Source organism: Arachis hypogaea, chromosome 13 (assembly GCF_003086295.3).
Source record: "Arachis hypogaea cultivar Tifrunner chromosome 13, arahy.Tifrunner.gnm2.J5K5, whole genome shotgun sequence".
Lineage (NCBI taxonomy): Eukaryota > Viridiplantae > Streptophyta > Magnoliopsida > Fabales > Fabaceae > Arachis > Arachis hypogaea.
This window is the reverse complement of record NC_092048.1, coordinates 23,154,856-23,176,505: the sequence shown is the minus strand read 5'-3', so window position 1 is coordinate 23,176,505 and position 21,650 is coordinate 23,154,856. Positions and strand designations below refer to the sequence as shown.

Below are 21,650 nucleotides of genomic sequence, written 5' to 3'. Positions count from 1 at the left end.
GTTAATGAATTTGATGGCAGCAGCTGAGTCAGATTCCACAACTATGTTTAGATACCCATTCATAGTGGCAGTGTTCAGTCCGTGGATAATTGCCCACAGTTCTGCGTGCATGATTGAACAATTGCCCAAGTTGCAAGAATACCCCTTCAAAAACCTTCCTGCCGAGTCTCGAAAAACACCTCCACTGAGAGAACCAGGATCCATCGACGTTTAGTTTAACATAATCTTCATCCGGGCGAGACCAACCTACAAGGCACTCACTAGCAACTTGTGTGCTTCTTGGATTCAGGTCCTTCTTGACTGCCTTCAGGAATTCCTCGGACCGGGCCCGGATTTGGTGAGACGCAGTGGTAGTAGGGACAAGGTCTCCCTGAAACACAAGTTTATTATGGAAGTACCATAGAGAGGATACAGCAACACCAAAAGTACAAGCCCAGTTATTATCTGAGGTGAGGTTTTGAAGCAGCCACGCTTCGAGGCCAGTGCTATAGAAGGATCTACAGCTGTCAGGGGGGTTAAGCAGGCGCCATATACTCTTCGCATAGAAGCAGTCTCTTAGGACATGAATGGTTGATTCTTCCTGGTTTCGGCACCGAGGGCAAGTATCATCAGTGGTCAAGTGTCTTCGTTTTCTTTCCAAATTTGTGAGGATGACGTTGTGCACAACTAGCCAGAGAAAAGTTCTAATACGCTCCGGTCCTTGCCAACACCACACTAGCTTGAACAACTTATTAGGGCTGTCCTGGGTCGACATAAGAGACTGGTAGGCTGTTTTAACGCTGAAGGATCCATCCGAGGAATGGCACCAGGCCATACAATCAGGTCCCTTCCACGGTGATGGGGGAGAAATAGCCACAATCTTGTTGACAATGTCCTCTGGCAGCACACTCTGAAGCTTAACAACATCCCACTGCCCTGCAACATTTAGGAAGTCCATTACCATTTCGGAATCATTAAAATTGCTACTTACCTGGCTTGAGCTCTCGCTTAGTCGTCCCACTCCTGGAACCCAACAATGTTCCCAGAAGCAAACTTGGGAGCCATCACCAATTCTCCAAATGGAACTTCGGTTAACATTTTCCCACACAGAATAGATGCCCTTCCATAGGTTTGAGTTGCTACGCTTCCTCTCTATTATAGGCATGAGATCAGTTCCACTTCCATATTTAGACCTGAGGACTCTAACCCAGAGAGCATCTCTCCTTTCTATAAGCCCCCACCCGACCTTCATCATAAAGGCTTGGTTCAACTGGCAAGCATGTCTGAGGCCTAGACCTTCAAAAATTTTTGGCGCACAGACTTTTCCCCAATTGAGCAAATGTATCTTTTTTGTTTGTTCAGTATCTCCCTAGAGGAAATTCCTGCAAACACGGTCAATAGTATTACAGGTAGCAGTAGGCAAAACAGCAAATTGCATATGATATAAAGGAATAGATGAGAGGACAGATTTCACCAGAGTTAATCTCCCAGCAAGAGATAGAGACGAAGCTTTCCAAGAGTTTAGCCTGGTATGGAGTTTGTTGATAACATCCTCAAAGGTATGTTTGGACACTTTGGAGTGCAGAATAGGGACGCCCAGATATTTCCTCAGGTCTTCAGTTCTGGCAAACTGCAAGGCATTACTCACTTCCGTTCGGACATTGTGACACACATTCTTTGAGAAGAAAATCCTGGTTTTGTCTTTGCTGACCTTTTGCCCTGAGCTCTCGCAGAAAGCCTCAAGACATTTGTTGATGGTGTTGGCTTGATCCAGGTTGGCCTCAGCGAACAGAATGATATCATCCGTGAAGCACAGGTGAGAGATCGGCGGCCTATCCTTCTTGAGGAGGATTGGCTTCCAAAAACCATGGTCCACTGCTTTACTGATGAGTTGGGATAATCTCTCAATGCAAAGCACAAAAATGTATGGGGAGATGGGGTCTCCTTGTCTAATACCTCTGGAGGGCGAGAATTTATCAAGCTCTTCGCCATTCCAAAGAACCCTCATCCTTGCCGTCGAGATACACGAGAGGGTGAGATTAATAAAGGACTGGGGAAACCCAATGTCGACGAGGGTCTCCTTGATAAAGACCCACTTTAACCTGTCATACGCCTTCTCCAAATCAATCTTTATGCCATCCACCCCTTTTTTCCTTTTTTCCTCCTCATAGAATGGATGGTCTCTTGCGTGATTACGATGTTGTCTGAACTATGTCTACCGGGAACAAAACTACATTGATTGGGCATAACCAGCTTGTCCATAACTCTTCGCAAACGATTAGCGAGAATTTTCGTAACCACCTTGTAAGACACATTGCAGAGACTGATTGGTCTTAGCTGTTTTAGATGGGAGACCGGTTTAGACTTGGGAATGAGAGTGATAAGAGTCTCGTTAACCTCTGAGATTTGCTTTGGGTCTTGGAAAATATTCCTGATTAGATCACAAACGTCCATACCTACTTTAGACCACTGACTCTGGTAGAAGATGGCTTGAAGCCCATCTCTGCCGGGCGCCTTCCAGCTACCGATACCAAAAATCGCATCCTTTACTTCCTCATTGGTCACCATCTGCCCCATTATGTTGTTATCAAGGCTACTCAGGGGAGGGAAGCACTTCTCAAGGATGAAAGGAGTATAATTTGGGCTGTCCGTATAGAGGTCCATAAAGAAAGTAGTAGCCATGCTTTCCAGGATTGCTTTGTCATTTACCCAGTCCCCATTATCGGTTTGAAGTGAGGAAATTTTGTTTCTGCGCCTTCTAATCATAGTTGAACCATGGAAGAATTTTGTGTTTCTGTCCCCAAACTCGATCCATTTGCATCTAGCTTTTTGGAACCAAAGGATTTCTTCTTGGATGAGGATTTGTTGGTATTCCAGCCACAGATCCTTTTGCAGCTTATCCAGGAAAGGGTTATGTGCGTATCCCAACCTGTTTGCGATCCCTTGAAGCCTTTTGAGGATTCTGCTTTTTCGTTTAAAAATGTTGCCAAACACCGAGTTGTTCCAATCCTTGAGCTTGCTTTTCAGGTTAGAAATACCCTCACTCCAGGACTCATGGACATTCCAAGATGCATCAACGACATTCCTAAATTCCGGATGAGTTAACCAGGCAGCGAGGAAACAGAAAGGCCTTCTTCCTCTGTTCTGCGCCATAGTATTGGAGAGTTGCAGGCAGATTGGGGAGTGGTCGGACTTGAGCATGGGCAGGTGCTTGACACAAGCCTCAGGAAAGGCAATTTGCCAATCCACATTGCTGAGCCCCCTGTCCAAACGTTCCGCAAGAGTGCCTCTTTTCCAAGTAAACGGCCAACCGGAGTAGCCCAGGTCAATTAGGCCACTCGTAGAAACACATTCCTGAAACTCCTTGCAAGCACTTTGGTGGTTATACCTCGCCCCTCCACGCTTCTCATGGTTGTGTAGCATGGCATTGAAATCACCCAAAAGGCACCAAGGGAGATTAACACTGCTTGCATAGGCTTTAATTGTGGCCCATAGGGTTCTTCTGGTGATCCTTTGAGGACTACCATAAACTGCTATTATAAGCCAAGGGGTTGAATTACTGCTCGCATCAGAAATTTTGAGGTGAATAAACTGTCTATCATGCTCCAGGATATCCACCCTCCAAACAGCGGAATCCCATAGGCACCAAATGCCTCCAGCATGCCCCATAGCGTCAACAACAAAGGCTTTATCGAAACCCATCTTATCCTTGATTTGCTTTCCTCGTGCACCACTGATGTGGGTTTCTAAGAGGAAGAACAGATTTGTTCCATACTCCTGGCGAAGATCCCGAATAATCGATGGAAACGCTTTACTACCGGCACCCCTGCAGTTCCAACTAATGATGTTCATCATTTTATAAAACAAAGGAGGAGAGACCATCAAAGGCCAACATTACTTATGAGGTTCCAGACCCCCCTGGTCCCTGAGAGACGATTCCTTATGCCCGCCCCTGTCACCCGCTTCCAACATGGAAACATCCGAATGCTTCCTTTGGTTCCCCCTGGGGTCAGAACCCCCCAAACTAGCACCTGGTGGCTGTGTGCTCTTCTCTGAGTTGAACAATATGTTGTCTCGGACCGCATGTTGGTCTAGATTCATACGGGCATCTTTCAAAGACTTGAAAGCTTTCCATTGATCCTTCTGCATTCTCCTCATGTAGTCCTTGACAATCAGCTCCATACCTTCCAGTTCGGAATCCTTGTCCTTCTCCTTCCCTTTCATGGAACTCGATTGCGTTTCCAAACCCTTGTGGTTAGCTAGATCGTTCTCTGAGTTCTTTGCCTTGTTTACATTATGCGATGAATTCCCCCTGTACCAGAGAGACCCTAGGAGTGGGTGTGGTTTTCTTCAAAGTTTGCGGGTTCTTTCCTGCACCCGGTTTGGGGGTTCGTTTTTGGGTTTGGGATCTACCCGTTACTTCTTGGGCCTGGGGTTTTTGCGGCCCAATCTCCTTCCCATGCTCTTGGCCCTTATCTGAATCTTTCTTTGTGTCCTGCATGATCTCCGCACTTTCCCCATGCAAAATAGCAAATCGGGATCCCAGTTCCGGATCTTTCCTTTTTTGAGTCCCCTCTATTATGGAGTTATGGCTAGGATTCTTTACCTGATTGGCTTGAGATTTGTTCTGCCTTGATTGAGCTTTCTTTCTGTCGACGTATCTTTTAACCAGCATCCATGGCCCGAAATCCGCGTTGGGTATGTCGTTGTCGTGATTTTGCTGATTTTGTGGATTCTCAGACTTTCCATTTTGGTCACCCTCTCTCCGGACCGGTACCTCCACCGGAGTGGTATCCTCGACGTGAGTGTCTTCCATGGGTTTGTCGCCAGCTGCGAGGTTTTCCATGCATTGGTCTGATCTATGACCATATTTGCCACAGGAAAAGCAGATTTGGTGCAACCCTTCATATTCAAGGTGAAGTTCACTTCCAAGGACCGAGATCCGGGGAACCAGTTGTTTGGCCAAGTCGATTTCAACACATATACGAGCAAATTTTTCCCTCGAATGAATTGATGTTGTGCGATCAACTTTTAGCATATGGCCAATAGTGGATCCAACCCTCCAAAGAAAACGGTGGTTATAGAGTTCAATCGGAAGATTCGGGATGCGGATCCAAGCAGCGATTTTCCTTACTTCTGTGGGACCTGATAGGAAAAAAGGTCTCCATCTCTGAATAATAAGATAGTGGCCGGCTATCATCCAGGGTCCTTCCATCAACGCATGTGTGTAGTCCTCCTCATCTGAAAAGTGAACCAAAAAATAGTCATGATTCATATCAATAACATGAATCTTACCTTTGCTTTCCCAATCCCTGCGAAGACGTTGCTCCATAAACGCAAAAGTCACGCGTTTGCCCAACACCTTGACCATGAGAGCATTTTTCCATGGTTTGCACCACTCCTCAAATTTCTCTTTCGACACTGGGATCGTAGGGCAAGGGTTGAAAGGTTTCTCGACATTTTTCCCGTCCTCATCATCTTGATACCATTTGTCCTCAGGGTTAGGTTCACGGTCATCCACGCTGAGATACTCGTCATGGTCGCCCTCAAGGCCAGGACCCGTCAAAAGGGTATCCTTGTATGAGCCTTTTGTAATTGGTATGGATTTATCCTCAGCTGGGACAATCTCCATACAGTCGGACGGTTGAATGAGATCCACCTCTCCTCGCGTCTTTACTTTCTTCGTACTTCTCTGCATTAGATCGTCCTCTTGGGTGGAAACCCTAGCAGAGCTTTTTTCGGCCATAGAATTGATGAATTTAAATGACTGAAAGTAATTAACAAACTATTTTTAAATAAGCATTACTTTATTCTTAATTTGTTACCCAATCATGTATTTACTATCAATATGTGTATGTAATTTGGCCAAATATAGACCTTCCTTTGGGCCGATCAATATTCGCATGAATTACATAACACTATATTCCTTATGTTTTGAATAAATCAATTTTCACAAAAGAGGCTACTTTGACAGCATAATGTTCAATCAATTTATTCCAAAACTAAATTTTTATAAAATTGATGGGTACAATAATCCTTATATCCTAAGAGGATAATCTATTAATTTTATATCAAATTAAAGACACACAAAATAAGAGAAACGAGACAATTATAATAATTCTTTCTGCTAATGTTTCAGAATAAATCAATTACTATATCAAATAAGAATATCGATATGGTATATATATATATATATATATATATATATATATATATATATATATATATATATATATATATATATATATATATATATCGTCCCTGAAATTCATGCAATTACTCATAGTAATCCCTAAGATCCCGATTTTTCCATTGTAGCCCTCCAGATAGAGTTCCGAGCACTCAAACTGGTCCTTGGCCATATTTCAGGTGATAACTCATCACCAGAGCGCTGACGTGGCCGCGGATTGCCATGCTAGAAGGCTCCAAAACGACATCGTTTTAGTTTGGCACCCTTGATAGCCAAAAACGTCGCCATTTTGACGTTATTTAGCATGAATATCAGTTTTCTCGCCAATACAAACTTCACTCGTCTCTTCTTCTTCCACCCTCTGACTCCATTTTCGTATACTCATCAATGGCGTAACCGTAGGGTTCTAATCCCTGGGTTGAAAAAGTTGAGAGAAGAAGAAGCAAGAGGTTTTCGTTCTTCTCCTCCATCACCAGAAGCAAGAGGTTCGAACTTTGTGATCGTATTCAAGGTAATCTCCCTCCTTTTTTTATACTTTGCATTTTCGATTCAGTGTTAGTTGTTGATATACAAGTTGTTTGTGTGTTTGAGGTTCGGGGGGTTTGGGGTCGTTGTAGTGTCTAGGGTTTGAAGGTTGGTTGGAATTTGTGGGGTTGCTATATTTAATCGGAATAAAATAGGGATATGGTGCAAAAATGTGTTCTTGATGTGTTGATGTCACACTCCAACACCAAAGTTCATACTACATCTAAAGTCACACAGCCACCACCAGTGTCAAAGACTCCTACCCAACCCAAGGTGCCAACAAAAAAATCCCAGCTTATGAATAGTTTTTCAAATATCAATTTAATTTTTTAGAGATTCACTTGATCCTGGAGTGATTTTTTTTGGCCGTCCTGCAGTAGCTCCTGGACTAATTAGTGGAAGAGAGATTTTCATTCTCATATTGTCAGGGAAATAGATTGCTATTGCCTTAGTTGACCAAAGCAAATTGAGGTATAGGTTTTTTCTCATATGTTCTGTTCTTTTTTGGCTTCAATACTTAATTGATGATAGCTTTTCAACAGTAACATACCCCACATTCTTACCAACTTTTTACATGGTGCCTGTGGTAAACCAAGTTTATTCATTTGATACCATCTTTTTTTAGAAGAAATTTGTCACTCCAATTGCATTATAACACATGTTTTTTGTTTATAGTTTAGCTCCTGAATCATTGTCTGATTATATGCATATCTGTTAGGGACTTTTATGGGGATCGATTGTAAATTTTAAGGACCTTTATGGGGATAAGCATAAACGTTAGGGACTATTATGGGTCATGAATATAAAGTCAGGGTCATATATGTGTACATTTTGTTGAAGCTATATATGTTTAATGTTTCCTGAATCTGGCAAGGACTGATATTAGCAGTGAAAGAGGTGATGCCTGATATGCATCACCGTTTCTGTGTCTGGCATTTATGAAAAAATTTCAACAAGAATTGGAAGGACTTACAACTACGGAAACTTTTGTGGGAATGTGCAAGGGCAACAACATACCAAGAATTCAAAGATGGAATGGACAAGATCAAAAGGTTAAATGAGGATGCTTGGGCATATTTAGAGAAGTGGCCGATGGATGCTTGGACCAGAAGCTCATTCAGCCATATTTAGGAGTTTCTATTTTGTGTAATTAGTCTTTTCCATCGTACAATGACTAGATGGTGAATTGTGATCCAAAGGCCTTTTTGATATGCCATGCTTTTGATGAAACTACAGATAGCAGCATAATGGTTTCTAGGCTGCCTTTTACCTTCATCTTTTGTTGTTTTTTGATAAACAATGGAATTTATCTTAATATACTATGCTTTGTGATTTATCATTCAGGTGGAAGCAGTTTTTTATTTTTTTGATAAACAATAGAATTTATCTTAACAACAGTTTCATAGTTAACAACATTTTTCATTCCATCAACAAGCAATTTTTTTGATAAACAATGGAATTTATCTTAACAACAGTTTCATAGTTAACAACATTTTTCATTCCATCAAGAAGCAATTTTTTACATCTGTTGCTAACAGGAAACCCTAAACCACCAACTCATTCATCATTTACAATACAGGATCACCAACAACACTATCAATACAAACACAGCTAACACTAACAACTGGGTAATCACTTTTTGCATCTGGACATCCTCCTCCAACCTTCGAAGCCTCCAATCAAAGTTCATCTTCACTTCATCACCACACGATTCTGACTTCTCAACCTGTTCCTCATTCACAGAATCTGCCCACACAAAAGTCTGCACCGTCTCTTCCCACTTGTCTGTAACCAAGAAAGGATCAAAGTTCAGAGAGGAACAACACAAGAACAGTCAGGGGAGGAGAATCATAACAACACAAGTAATTATTCTAACCTATATTATAGTTGGGACAGCCATAAAAAGGTTTGTTCGGATTCGAATTTGTGCCAGACCATCTGAGGATTGGCCTGCAGCCACAGCCACACCATTCTGGCGGGACCGATCTTCTGCTCTTCGTTTGCGCTCTACTCTGGTTCTAGTAAGATGGGGAACGGACAGAGCTTCAACCTGCAATGCTACCACCACCCATCATCGACATGAGTAATAGCCCTAGCTGGAACTGTGTGAGAACAGGAAGAAGTGTATGAAAGAAGAAGAAGAAGAGATGAACAAGACGAAGGAATGAAGTATCTGAGAATTTGGGGATTTAGGGTTATATATAGTACGAGGGACCAATATGGGTACAAATTGCAAATTAGCCAGCTCAGCTAGCCGTTAGGAGCCCTCCAATGTGGTAATCCACGGCCACGTCAGCGTTCCGGTGATGAGTCATCACCTGAAATATGGCCAAGGACTAGTTTGAGTGCTCAGAGCTCTATCTGGAGGACTACAATAAAAAAATCGGGATCTTAGGGATTACTATGAGTAATTACGTGAATCTCAGAGACGACTATGGATATTTACTCCAGTAATAACATGTAATCTGAAACAATACTAAAATCATATATATATATATATATATATAGAAACACACAGGGGGCATATCGATGGATATATATCTACGTATCAATTTATATATATGCGTGCAACAATTTATAACGTAAACAACATATATATATATATATATATTGATTCGACAATAGAAAAGCAAAAATCGAATATTTTCGATGACTAAATAATAGATGGCTTTGATACTACTTGTTGGAATAAATTAATTTTCATAATTCAGATCATCTATATTGAATCACCAAAAATATAACATAATGCGGAAACGTACCTTTACTAATAAGAATCAGAAATTGATGGAAGAATTTGGATCTTGTGGTTCTTTCGATCTTCCTCAACCAAAGTCTTCTGTATTCCTAGGAGGCTGAACTGCAACTCTTTTGATGGGGAAAGAGTAACAAAAGGTGGCTTTGGTATATTGGGGACCGAAACCCTGTAGGTCTATTTATATTTGAGCATGGCACCCATTAAACCCTTAAACCCAAATAAAATAGTATCTAAAGCCTAAAAGATAATATATCTAAAATCTAAAAAAGATAATTATCTAAGGAACAAAAGATAATATCTGGTTTTATTCTCATTTAATTCCAAATCAAAAGTAATAATGACTTATTTAATTAGCATTTATAACAATAAATGAGATCATCATTATATAAGTCATTTATAGTGAAATAGCATAATTTGTGATTACAATTAATATATATATTGTCCTCAAATAAATTAGAAAATTAAAATAGTTTCCTAACACGAATCGATTAGTTGTAATATGGATGTTGAATTGATGACTTGATTAGCTAATAACTCTAATTATGAGCTATGTTTATATTTTAATTTTTTGTTTTAATATCAATTTTTGAATTTCTTCAATTAATCAATTATATTGCTATATTAATTTTATTATTATATTTTAATTTTTGAAAGTCCTATTTTATTTTGTTTTATATTAACTCTTCAATATACTTATGATTAACAATTTTTAGACAAATAATATTTTTTACATCATTTCTTTTTCCTTGGATTATTTTTTAATAGAAATTTATGTTGTCTTTTTGTGTTAGTTTTTTTTTTACACTACAAGAAAAATATTTATTCAGTCACACTTTTTTTAGACTACATTTGAAAAGTGTAGCCTATTCTAAAAATACGCTACGCTTTTCTCTGTGTTTCCTTTTTATAGGAGAATAGGAAACACATTTGTGGTATCACTTGAAAAGTGTCTCCATAAATATTATAAATATCACTTATAAAGTATAGTCTTATCTTAAGAGCTATGGGTTCACTTTTTACACCAAAGAGTGCACTTTTGAAGAATAACTTATTTGTCAGGTTTCAGATGTGCTTTAAAAGTGTTGCCTAATGTATTTCAGGTCAAATGTCCAATATTTAGGCTGCGTTTATTTTCAGAGACAGGACAGAACATGACATTAAGACAGAGACAATAGGATGGAGACACTAAAAATTATTGTTTGTGTATTGTGTTTGGATACGATGTACAAGACACTAATGTAATGTCTAGTATTATGTTTGGATACACATGGACAAGACTAAAATATTATATAAAATGACTAAAATAACCATATGATTCCAAATTTTATACATCAAGTACAAACTAATTTAATAGAGAATGAGAGTACGTAGGAGTACAGACAAAACTTGAAAAAATGTTTGAAGAGACCAAAATTTTAATAAAAAAAATATATAATAGTATTTATATTAAAATAAAAAGAGGTAATGACCAAATCAGTACCCGAAAGATTCAAACGCTGACATTTTGGTACCTCACTATTGTGATGACAAAATGGTCCTTAAAAGATTTTAAAATTTGACAAGCGTACCCACGAGTTCACCGGAGCACATTTCCACCAAGCACAGTGTTGACATGGCCACTGTGTTTTGATGACATGGCAAATACCCTTCCCCACCCTAATTCTTCTCTTTCTCCTTCCCCCTCCCCAACGCACTCCCCCCTTCCCCTTCCTGAATGCATTCTCCCCCCTCCCCAACCCTAATCCTTCCCACCCCCTCCCTAATCCTAATCCCCCATCTCCAACGCACTTCCCCCCTCCTCAATCCAAAATCCCCCTTTCTGAACCCTAATCCCTTCGCTTACCCCTTTTAATAAATTCATCAATTTTCGCTAACCTTTCAAAATGATTTGCAGATTTCATTTAGCATTTCAAATTAAAACCATATATATTGAATAATTTTGTGATTTGGCATTTCACATTCCAAAATCAAACACTTTTTTCTCATGCAATTCTCAACGATGTTAACAATTCAATCATGGAGAAAATCACACGATTTAGCAGAAGGAAGAAGAAGAAATGGTGAATGCAAGATGATTTTAACAATTTTAAAAAAAAAAAAACAAAACCAGCAAATTCGCGAGAAGGAGAGAAGAGAATCTGAAGCAGGACGGCGAATGAAGCGGTTCCGAATGACAAGGGAGGAGGCAGTGTAAAGAGTGACGGGAACCACGGGAGGGAGCTACTTGCGAGAGAGGAAGCAGTGCCAGAAGTGAGACCTCGTCTTCTATACACAGAAGAATGGGAAAGGGGACGGGGCTAGCAGCAAGCACATACAAGTAGTGAAGGCGACAGCAGTGAAGACGAAGGGGAGAGAGAGTTGAGAGTGTGAGACACTGTGTTGGGAAGGAGATTAGAATTCAAAGGGGGTAAAGAAAGGGGATTAGGGTTCAGAAAGTGGGATTTTGGATTGAGGAGGGGGAAGTGCGTTGGAGATGGGGGATTAGGATTAGGGAGGGGGAGGGAAGGATTAGGTTGGGGAGGGGGAGAATGCATTCAGGAAGGGGAAGGGGGGAGTGCATTGGGGAGGGGGAAGGAGAAGGAGAAGAATTAGGGTGGGGAAGGGTATTTGCCATGTCATCAAAACGCAGTGGCCATATCAGCACTGTGCTTGCCGGAAATGTGCTCCGGTGAACTCGTGGGTACGCTTGTCAAATTTTAAAATCTTTTAAGGACCATTTTGTCAATAACAATAGTGAGGTACCAAAATGTCAGCGTTTGAATCTTTCGAGATGTCAGCGTTATAAATATATTTATTTTATTTTTAAATTTATTATTAATATGTAGGAATACATATAGTTAAGATTAATAAAAAATAGATCTGAGTTTGAATAATAAAAAATTTTGTTTAGGTTAATAAGCCAAATTAATTTTAAATAAAAATCAGTTTTAAAAAAGAATCCGTTTTTACATGAAAAAAATTAGTTTTTACACATAAAAATATATTTTTATTTAGAAAACCAAATTTTTTTTATCTAAAAACTGATTTTTCTTTAAATTATATAAAATCAATTATAATTTATAAATTATTTTTTAACATTTTAAAAGATCAATTTTACCTTTAATAATATTTATCTTTCAAAAGTTTCAAGGCTAATTATAGGAAAAATAAGAAGAGATAATAGTGGAATAATAAAAAATATCTATGAACAAAAAGAAAAACAAAATTTATAAAAAAGTCCGTGTCCACTCTTCCAAATCTCGTGTCCATCATTGTCTTTTGTAAAAGAGTGGACACAAAAATATAAAAAACTGTTTCGGAGACAATGTGTCCCGTGTCCATGTCTCTGCTTCCAAATATATTTTAAACATGTACTATCCATATCTCTGTGTCTTGTCTCCGAAAATAAACGCTACCTTAGTAAACTTTTTTTCACTTTACAACAAATAATAATATACAAATTAAACCCATCAGAAAAAATAATATACAAACTAAACACTCAGCCAAATCAAATGAAACAAACGCATAACCCTCACCCTTGTTAGCTTTTTCTTTCTTCGTGCCACTCATCACCCCAAATTAGAGAAGACTTTGCCATCACCACTCACCACTCTAGGAAGACTCTGCACTCACTCATCTTCACCACTCACAACGTTGTCACTCGTCTTCACCGTACCATCGCTTCGCTTCACTGTGCACTCACATCAGGACGACGCTGCACTCAACTGAAAACCTCTCTTCATTCGCTCACCATCGTCGAGAAGGTATGCATCCACCTTCATTTGGTTTCTGAAATTTGAGAGGGTAGAGTTCCGATTTTAGGGTTTCAATTTGGGAGTTTGGTACAATAATCTGTGAACTCATGAATTGATGAATTACGGTGTAGGAGAACTCATTCTTGTAGGTTCGTTCACCACAAACCCTAGGTCCGTTCTTCTATTGGCTTAGCTTGCGATTTTTTCAACTACATTTCGATTCGGTTCATATTTTTCTGTGATCAAATTTATTGCCCATTTCAAATTTTTGGATCATTTAACGGCTTGAAAATGATTAAAACTTAAATTTGTGTCCTTTTATTTATTTTACTTGTTGATTGGGATGTTGTTACTTTGAAAATTCATCGACTTTGTTATTTTTTTTTCTTGATCAAATGAACTTATTCAGACATCTGGTGGCTAATTTTGTGTTTTTTTAATTATATATTTTTTCTAATGAAATATTTGAATGTAGATTTTTTATGCTGAAGCAAATTGATGAGCTGAAGCAGTTAAAATGCACAGAGTGAAATAGAGTTTCTCTGAAAAATTTAATCATGCGAATTTCATAGATTACATAATTGAATTCTGAATCTAACTTGCATCCATATCTACAATTACTGTTTCCTGAACAATTTAGTGGATTGAGTTTAGAATTTTCTAACATGCACAGGAAGTGATTAGATGCATCCAAGTTGGTTTCAAAACTTGTTGGTTTTTTCTGCTTTGAATTCTTCTTTTTTTTTCCTTGCGAGATTCATGGTTTGGATTTAAATTTTGGGCTGTTGTCAGACTTAATTAGTATAGATACTATGCAAATTTAAATTTTTTTTATTCTAACTGTTTGATCATTTGCTTGTTCCTGATTTGAGCTACAATAGTCAATAGGTTATTAAATTTAGAATGCTAAGTAATGCCATTCAAATAAGCTTAATGAATATCTCATATAGTTGTTTCTGAATTGTGACTTCAACTCTTTAGAATATTTTATCATTTGAGAAATTATACTATGTTATAGTTGATGTTTTGAAGAAAAAATTAGAGTATAGACTCTATTTGGTTTGTGCATTGCTTCAAAACTTGTTGATTTTTTCTACTTTAGATTCTTCTTCTTTTTTCCTCGTGAGATTCATGCTTTGGATTTGAATTTTGGGCTGTTATGAGATTGCTTGAGAAATAGATACTATACAAATTAAAATTTTTTTATTCCAACTGCTTGATCATTTGCTTGTTCCTAATTTGAGCTACAATAGTCAATAGGTTATTGAATTTAGAATGCTAAGTAATGCCATTCAAATAAGCTTAATGAATATCTCATATAGTAGTTTCACCTTCTTTAATTTCTCATCTCTGGATGCCATTATTAATTACTTTTTCACCTTCATTTGGGCCTTACACACACAATCTCCTGCCATTTGTGGACTCCCTAATTGACACCTTTTCCGACGTCCATGAGTCACTCCTGCCATGCTGCTTCTATAGTTATAATTGACCCATTTTCCTAATTTCTTTTATAGGCACAATTTTAATTTCACTTTATATCTTTTGTTCTATCCTTTTTTTAGGTGCTCTCTCTATCATTTGGATTTGTTTTCTTTTGCTACAGTTTCTTTTGTATTTTATTTAATTTTTTCCCCTTTAAAATTTTCCTTTTGTTCTTGTTGCTTTTGGACATAAAATTATTATGAAAAAGAATTGAGATGTGTGCTGTAGCAGCATCTATGATTTTTAGCTTTTTTTTTTTCTGATATTTCACTTTGATTTGTGTATGTCCTATTATTTTCCAAATAAGTTACCGACCTAAATTGAGTTTTGAAAAGCAAGATTCTTCCTTTTATTTTTAGTTACTCACTCCCGTGGGAAATTCCTTCACAAATATTATATTAGATTACAAAATTCCCAAACTTTGGTTCACGCGTTTTTCATGATGCGAAGCTAAACACCCATTTTATCTTGTGTTGATCATCACAATTCATGAGGATTCTATTTTACTATAACAAAAGAAACTTGTTACTCCCAAAATTCACCCATCTTGTTTCTCTCTTTCAGCTACTGAAATTCAGCACATAACATTTATTTTATGCTTATCTTATGCATTTTTAACCCTTTGTCTTAGGCACAATACTGTATATGAATAACAAAAATGTTGATAATATCCATTTAATTATAGTCACAAAAATATCTATCTAATTCATTATAATTTTTTAATTCTATGTAGGATTTTTTTATTTTTTTCTTACATTTTAATTATATCAATTTAGAATTTATGAAAATAAATCAAGACTAAATATGATTATAGTCTAATCTCTTAGAATTTTACTTGGTAACAAACAGATTGAAGTTTTTGGTTAAAGCTCCCACGTGGATTTTGTCAAAACATTGATCGTGTCATGGCAAGGTACAATGCATACTTTTTCTTTTCAATTTTTTATTACGCTCTTAATTCATGTGTAGCTCCACCTTGATTATTTTATTAGTTATGAAGTTGCAATTTAACTTATTATTTATGCACTATAAATTCTTTGTTTTTCTTTTTTTGTTTTGCTTCAGCGAGTTTCTAGTAAAATGTTTAGAGAATTACTTCTAAGACTAGGAACTATTTTCTGACCAAACTACAAGACTATGAGCCCCTTATATTTCATAACACCCTTCCTCCTCTACTCTTATTATATTCACTTTATGACCCCTTATAAATTTTCCTCCAAAAAAATTTAATAATTATCAATTAGGTTTTGGGATATGCCGAAGGATTGGATGGATCTACCGAGGTATAGAAAAGAGTATATCAATGGTGTTATTAGTTTCTTAGAGTTTGCATACTCTGAGGGAGAACCGGACGGACAACAAATTCAATGTCCTTGTAAGAGGTGTTGTAATATTGAGTGGTATAGAAGAGATGTGGTATTTGACCATTTAGTAGCCGACGAATTTGTTAAGGGATATAGAACATGGATCAATCACGAGGAATGGACAATCCCGATGGTGGTTGATGATGACACGGATGATGAAGAAGGTGCATGCGATGACATCGAAAGACTGCTTAATGATGCATTTGGAGATCACGCTGAGGGTGTTACTGCAGGTCAAAATGAAGAGGCTAAAAAGTTTTATAATTTAATAGATGGGGCAAGTCAAAAGTTATACTCGGGCTGCAAGAAATTTTCTACATTATCTTTTACCATCCGCCTGTACTTGTTAAAGTGTTTGCACGGTTGGAGTAATGCCTCCTTCACTTCCCTTCTTGAGCTATTGAAAGAGGCAATGCCTGACATTAACATACCTCCATCTTTCCATAAGACGAAGGCTATGATAAGAGATTTAGGTCTGGATTATAAAAAAATCGATGCTTGTCCTAATGATTGCCTCCTGTATAGGAAAGAACTAAAGGATGAAACACAATGTTTTGTGTGTGGAACATCTCGATATACTGAAAATTCTAGTGATAATAGCGAGAACCAACCTCACAAGAAAGGTCGTCCTATTCCTGCAAAGACTTTGAGATACTTTCCTATAATTCCAAGACTTCAGAAATTATTTATGTGCTAAAAAACGGTAGCTAGTCTGAGGTCGCATGATGAGGAGCGCGTTAAAGATGGGACGTTAAAGCATCCTGCAGATGGCCTAACATGGAAGAACTTTGATGAAATGGATGAAGATTTTGCAAAAGAATCACACAATATTAGACTAGGCTTGTCAAGTGATGGGTTTAACCCATTTCATAGCATGAATATTTCATGGAGCACGTGGCCCGTGATGTTGATGGTATACAACTTGCCTCCGTGGATGTGCATGAAACCTGAATATTGTATGCTTTCTTTGCTTATTCCTAGGCCACAATCATCTGGCAAAGATATTGACGCGTATCTACAACCATTGATAGAGGACTTGAAGTTGTTGTGGGAAATAGGGGTGGAAACTTATGATGCATCAAAGAATGAGACCTTTCAAATGTGGACAACTCTTTTGTGGACAATCAACGATTTTTCTGCGTATGCTATGTTGTCTGGGTAGAGTACAAAGGGAAAGTTGGCTTGTCCTTGTTGCAACAAGAATACCTCTTCTCTACAACTAAAACATAGTCGAAAGACAGTTTATATGGACCATCGTGTCTTTTTACCCATGGATCATCCATGGAGAACCAATACAAGGTCTTTTAATGGGAAGCAGTAATTAAGATCCCCTCCACCTGTTATAGAAGGAACGAAAATTTTTGAGTTACTACAAAATATTGAGAATATTTTTGGGAAGAAGCAAAATACGTCAAATAGTTTCCCATGGAATTGGAAAAAAAGATCAATTTTCTTTGAATTGCCTTACTGGCACAAGAACCTACTGCATCACAACTTAGATGTCATGCACATAGAGAAGAACATACTTGATAGTGTAATTGGAACTCTTTTGGATATCCCACGAAAGACAAACGATCATTTGAATGCTCGATATGACTTAAAAGATCTGGGGACCTGGAAAAAACTTCAACCAAAGGAGGTGAATAATGGCAAGAGAACAAAGTTGGCAAAGGCATGCTTTTCTATGACTGCTGCAGAGAAGTCAATTTTTTGTGATATTTTGAAGACAACAAAGCTACCTGATGGTAGTGCTTCGAATATATCACGGTGTGTACATCTAGGAGAAAGAAAAATTTCTGGGTATAAGACCCACGATGTTCATTTTTTGATACACTATTATTACCAATACTGATTAAAAGCATCCTTTCTGATCACGTGGCCATTCCGTTGATTCGACTAAGTTCCTTTTTTGTCGCTTATGCAAAAAGTTCATCACACTGGAAGAGATAGATCGACTAGAATTTGAGATTGTGGAAACATTATGCCACTTTGAGATGATCTTTCCCCCTAGTTTTTTTGACATAATGGTTCATCTTCCCGTTCATTTAGCAAATGAGGTGAGATTTGGTGGTTCGGTACAGTTTCGTTGGATGTATCCTCCAGATAGGTACATGTGTACATTAAAGTCATATGTATGCAACAAAACTCACCCCGAAGGTTCTATTGCTGAGGCATATCTGGCTAAAGAGTGCTTAACTTTCTGCTTACGATACTTGCATGGAGGTGTGCGAACAAGGCTTAATAAGCGACCTCGGAATGATGATGATCCTAACGACGACGAAGTTTTGCCGTCAAAGTTGTTTTCTAACAAAGGTCGTTCATTAGGCGTGGGAAATGGAGAACCAATTAATCTCGATGACATATCAAGTGCTCAAGCCCATGTGTATGTATTACACAATTGTGAAGAAGTCGCAGATTATGTTAGGTAACTTAATATAACTTATGTTTATTCACTAAATCAAGTGCGTTTAGATTTTTTCCGATCAAACATAACTATTATTAACTACAGAGAGCATGAGGATCAGGTTAACAATTAGCGGGGAACGAAATGGAGAAAAGCAAAAGTTCATAGTAAAACCTTCTCGCAGTGGTTTGAAACTCGGGCGAGGGATCCAAATGTGCCTATTTGGCTAAAAGAATTATCTTGAGGTCTAAGCTCTGTTGCAAGAAGATTTTCTGGATATATAATTAATGGATATAGGTTTCACACTGTAGAGCGTGAGGCAAGGAGAAAAACACAAAATAGTGGTGTCACATTAACTGCTTTAACTTCAAGCTTTGCAAGTGCTAAAGATAAAAGTCCAATTGAAGAAACTGTAGCTTATTATGGCAGGTTGTTTGAGATAGTAGAGTTAGACTATTTTGGACGTTTTAAGGTTGTATTGTTTCGGTGTGAGTGGTATGATGCTGGGAGAGATAAGTATGGTCTTACATTTGTTCACTTGAATAAGAAATGCTACCAGAATGAACCTTTCATACTAGCACCTCAAGCACATCAATGTTTTTATGTGCAAGATCTATATGAACATAACATTATGTTATGGAAACTATCCCAAGAGACTTATTCAAAACAAATGACGAATCTGAATCTGAGGCCCATCAAACCTTCTTTAGTGAACAACACGAGCATATAACGAGCCCTGCCATACCAGCTGATGATGGTGAACTTATTCTGGAGAGGAATGATCTACAACCTACAGTTATTGAAACGGTTTCCCAAGTGACTTCCGCCCAAGAATATGAGGCAGATTTCATTGGAGATTCTGATTCCGATGGGTTAGCCTAAGCAATTTATTGCTTAATATGTACATATGTATAACTAAGTTTTCTTCACCTTTTTATTTGTAAGTCATTTTTGTTTTAATTTCTCATTTTGTTAGTGTTTCTTATAGGATATGTCACTTTATTGCTTATATTAACTCGAGTTAACTAATTTATTTGCGTAGGAATAAAGAATTTATTGATCTTAAAGCAACATAAAGTAAGAATTTGCTTCGACAATTTAAAGCCAAGAGACAATAGATTGTAAATGAACACAAGCAATATGAGATGCAAGGTGCAGCACGTAATGACAAGGAGGAAATTATGCCAAGGTTGGATGTAGTCGAAAGTCAAAAAGAGTTGAGTGCAACCAAAGGAGTGAAGAAATCTACGTCAAAGAAGCTAGATTTTACTCATTTACAAAGCACACTCAACATAATCAACAAAAGGATGAATTTCACGCCTGAAACCTTGGAGTACAGCCAAGCATTCCTGCGCAACAGCCAGAAAATAAAAAAAAAAGAATCACTTGACTGTGGCAATGGCTGAGAAAAGGAAGCATGAAGTGCAACATGAACCGTCAACACAAGGCTTGAACAATTCTAAGCTTACAATGGTGGGTGCAGATGAACTTAAATGGAAGCTCAATACAATTCGTAATATGAATAATAGCATGGCAACAAGTGTAAGCCAAGAGCGGAGTTGTGCAAATTCTACTCAACCCACAATCAACCAAGGGCAGTAGCAGATTATTCAAGTCACACATGGTAGGACTCAAAAAAAGGCAATATGACAATACTTTGCCGAGTTTAAACACTACCCCACAAGTTGAAAATTTAATGTCGGAACAAGATGGATCAAGAAAGGAAAAGAGCAAGCCAAGGGTAAGGGCTACCACTATTGATGAATTCTTAAAAGAAAATGAGATAGATGTAGAAATTGACGGACTAAGCTCTGAACTAAGTGATGATGTGGGAGATAACTTGCCACTTGATGAAAATTATTATTCACATGTGATGGAGGACATTGATGATGACGAAGGTAATATATTTCTATCATTTTTTATATTTTTTTGTAAATTATAAACTTTAATTTTTCAATTGGCATCACTAATTACTTCCTAATTTTTCCCCTAATGCATGAAACTAGGAGAGCCAAAGAAGAAAACCCGGGAAAAAATAACTTGCAAAGAGATTTATGTAAGAACTATGGAATAGCAGGAAAAAAATATTTTTGATATTGGACAGCCAGTAGGATCCATTGATCAAAGTATGTCTAATTTAACTAGTTTCGTAGGCACAATTGGTAGAAATAAAAGATTTGTTAGTCTTTTATACGCTAGCTGGCATGCTGTAACTCCTAAAGCTAAGAAATTCATGTAGAACTATGTTAACGTAAGACTCTTATATTATTATTGAATGTCAATTTTTTTAAATATGGAATAGTGGAGAAAAGTGGGTGATCCAAGCAATTCGGGATGCTTGGAAGAGGTTCAAGGGAAAGATTAAGCAGAAGCACTTTGTTCCCTTTGATACCATCGAAGATATGGTGAAAAATCAACCGACTCAAGTTTTAGAAAGTCAATTCATAAAATTGATCTATTATTGGAGTCATCCTACAAACTTTAATTGCAAATATATTACTGTTTGTTGAGACATAAGAAAAATAATGAAAATTCAATTGATAATGTCTCTCATGTTATACAAACACATATCTATTCTGATGTAGGTTCTTGAACTGAATTGAATTTTCTTAGGATATATTGCTGCCAGTTCTATTCTGAACTTCTAAATTTATGTTTTTACAATTCTATTTTTGGCTACTTTGTTTGCTGTAATTTTGAGTTACTGCAATTCTATTTTCTGTAGTTCTGTTTTGTGCATTTTTATTTTCTGCAATTTTATTTTGTGCAATTATATCTACTGCTATTTTGGTTGCTGCAATTTTATTTGCTGAAGCAAAATTTAATTTTATTGTTCTCTGTTTCTAAGTGAAAAAAACAAGAAACATAAAGAACAGCAAAAGTTTCCACATCGCATGGGACCAATCAATTTCGGAAGAGTAAAGTTTCCACATCGCACGGGACCAATCAATTTCGGAAGAGTACGAGTGGCTCTAGTATACTTATTTAATATTTGTGCTGGGATTTGTTTAGTTAATTTTAGTTATGTTGTTATAAACTTACTTATTTAAGACTTTATTTTGTAGCGCACGACAAATGAAACAAATGAGGAACTAAAAATGTTTGAAATGTTCATTGCTACTCGAACAAGTCGGAAAAGGAAGGAAGTTGATCAGGAAATACAAGATGCAATTGTATGAGAGTTCATTGAATTATTAATGATTATAATTCAAAT

At 37.4% G+C, this 21,650-nt stretch overlaps 1 long non-coding RNA gene across 1 annotated transcript; it reads left to right on the top strand.

Annotated features, from left to right (window-relative positions):
• Positions 1–12,936: 12,936 nt before the first annotated feature.
• LOC112737702 (uncharacterized) lies at positions 12,937–20,928 on the top strand. The gene is made up of 4 exons (XR_011869466.1): positions 12,937–13,192; positions 15,518–15,581; positions 19,479–20,334; positions 20,443–20,928. It is a non-coding gene; the product is annotated as an uncharacterized lncRNA (long non-coding RNA).
• Positions 20,929–21,650: the final 722 nt, after the last annotated feature.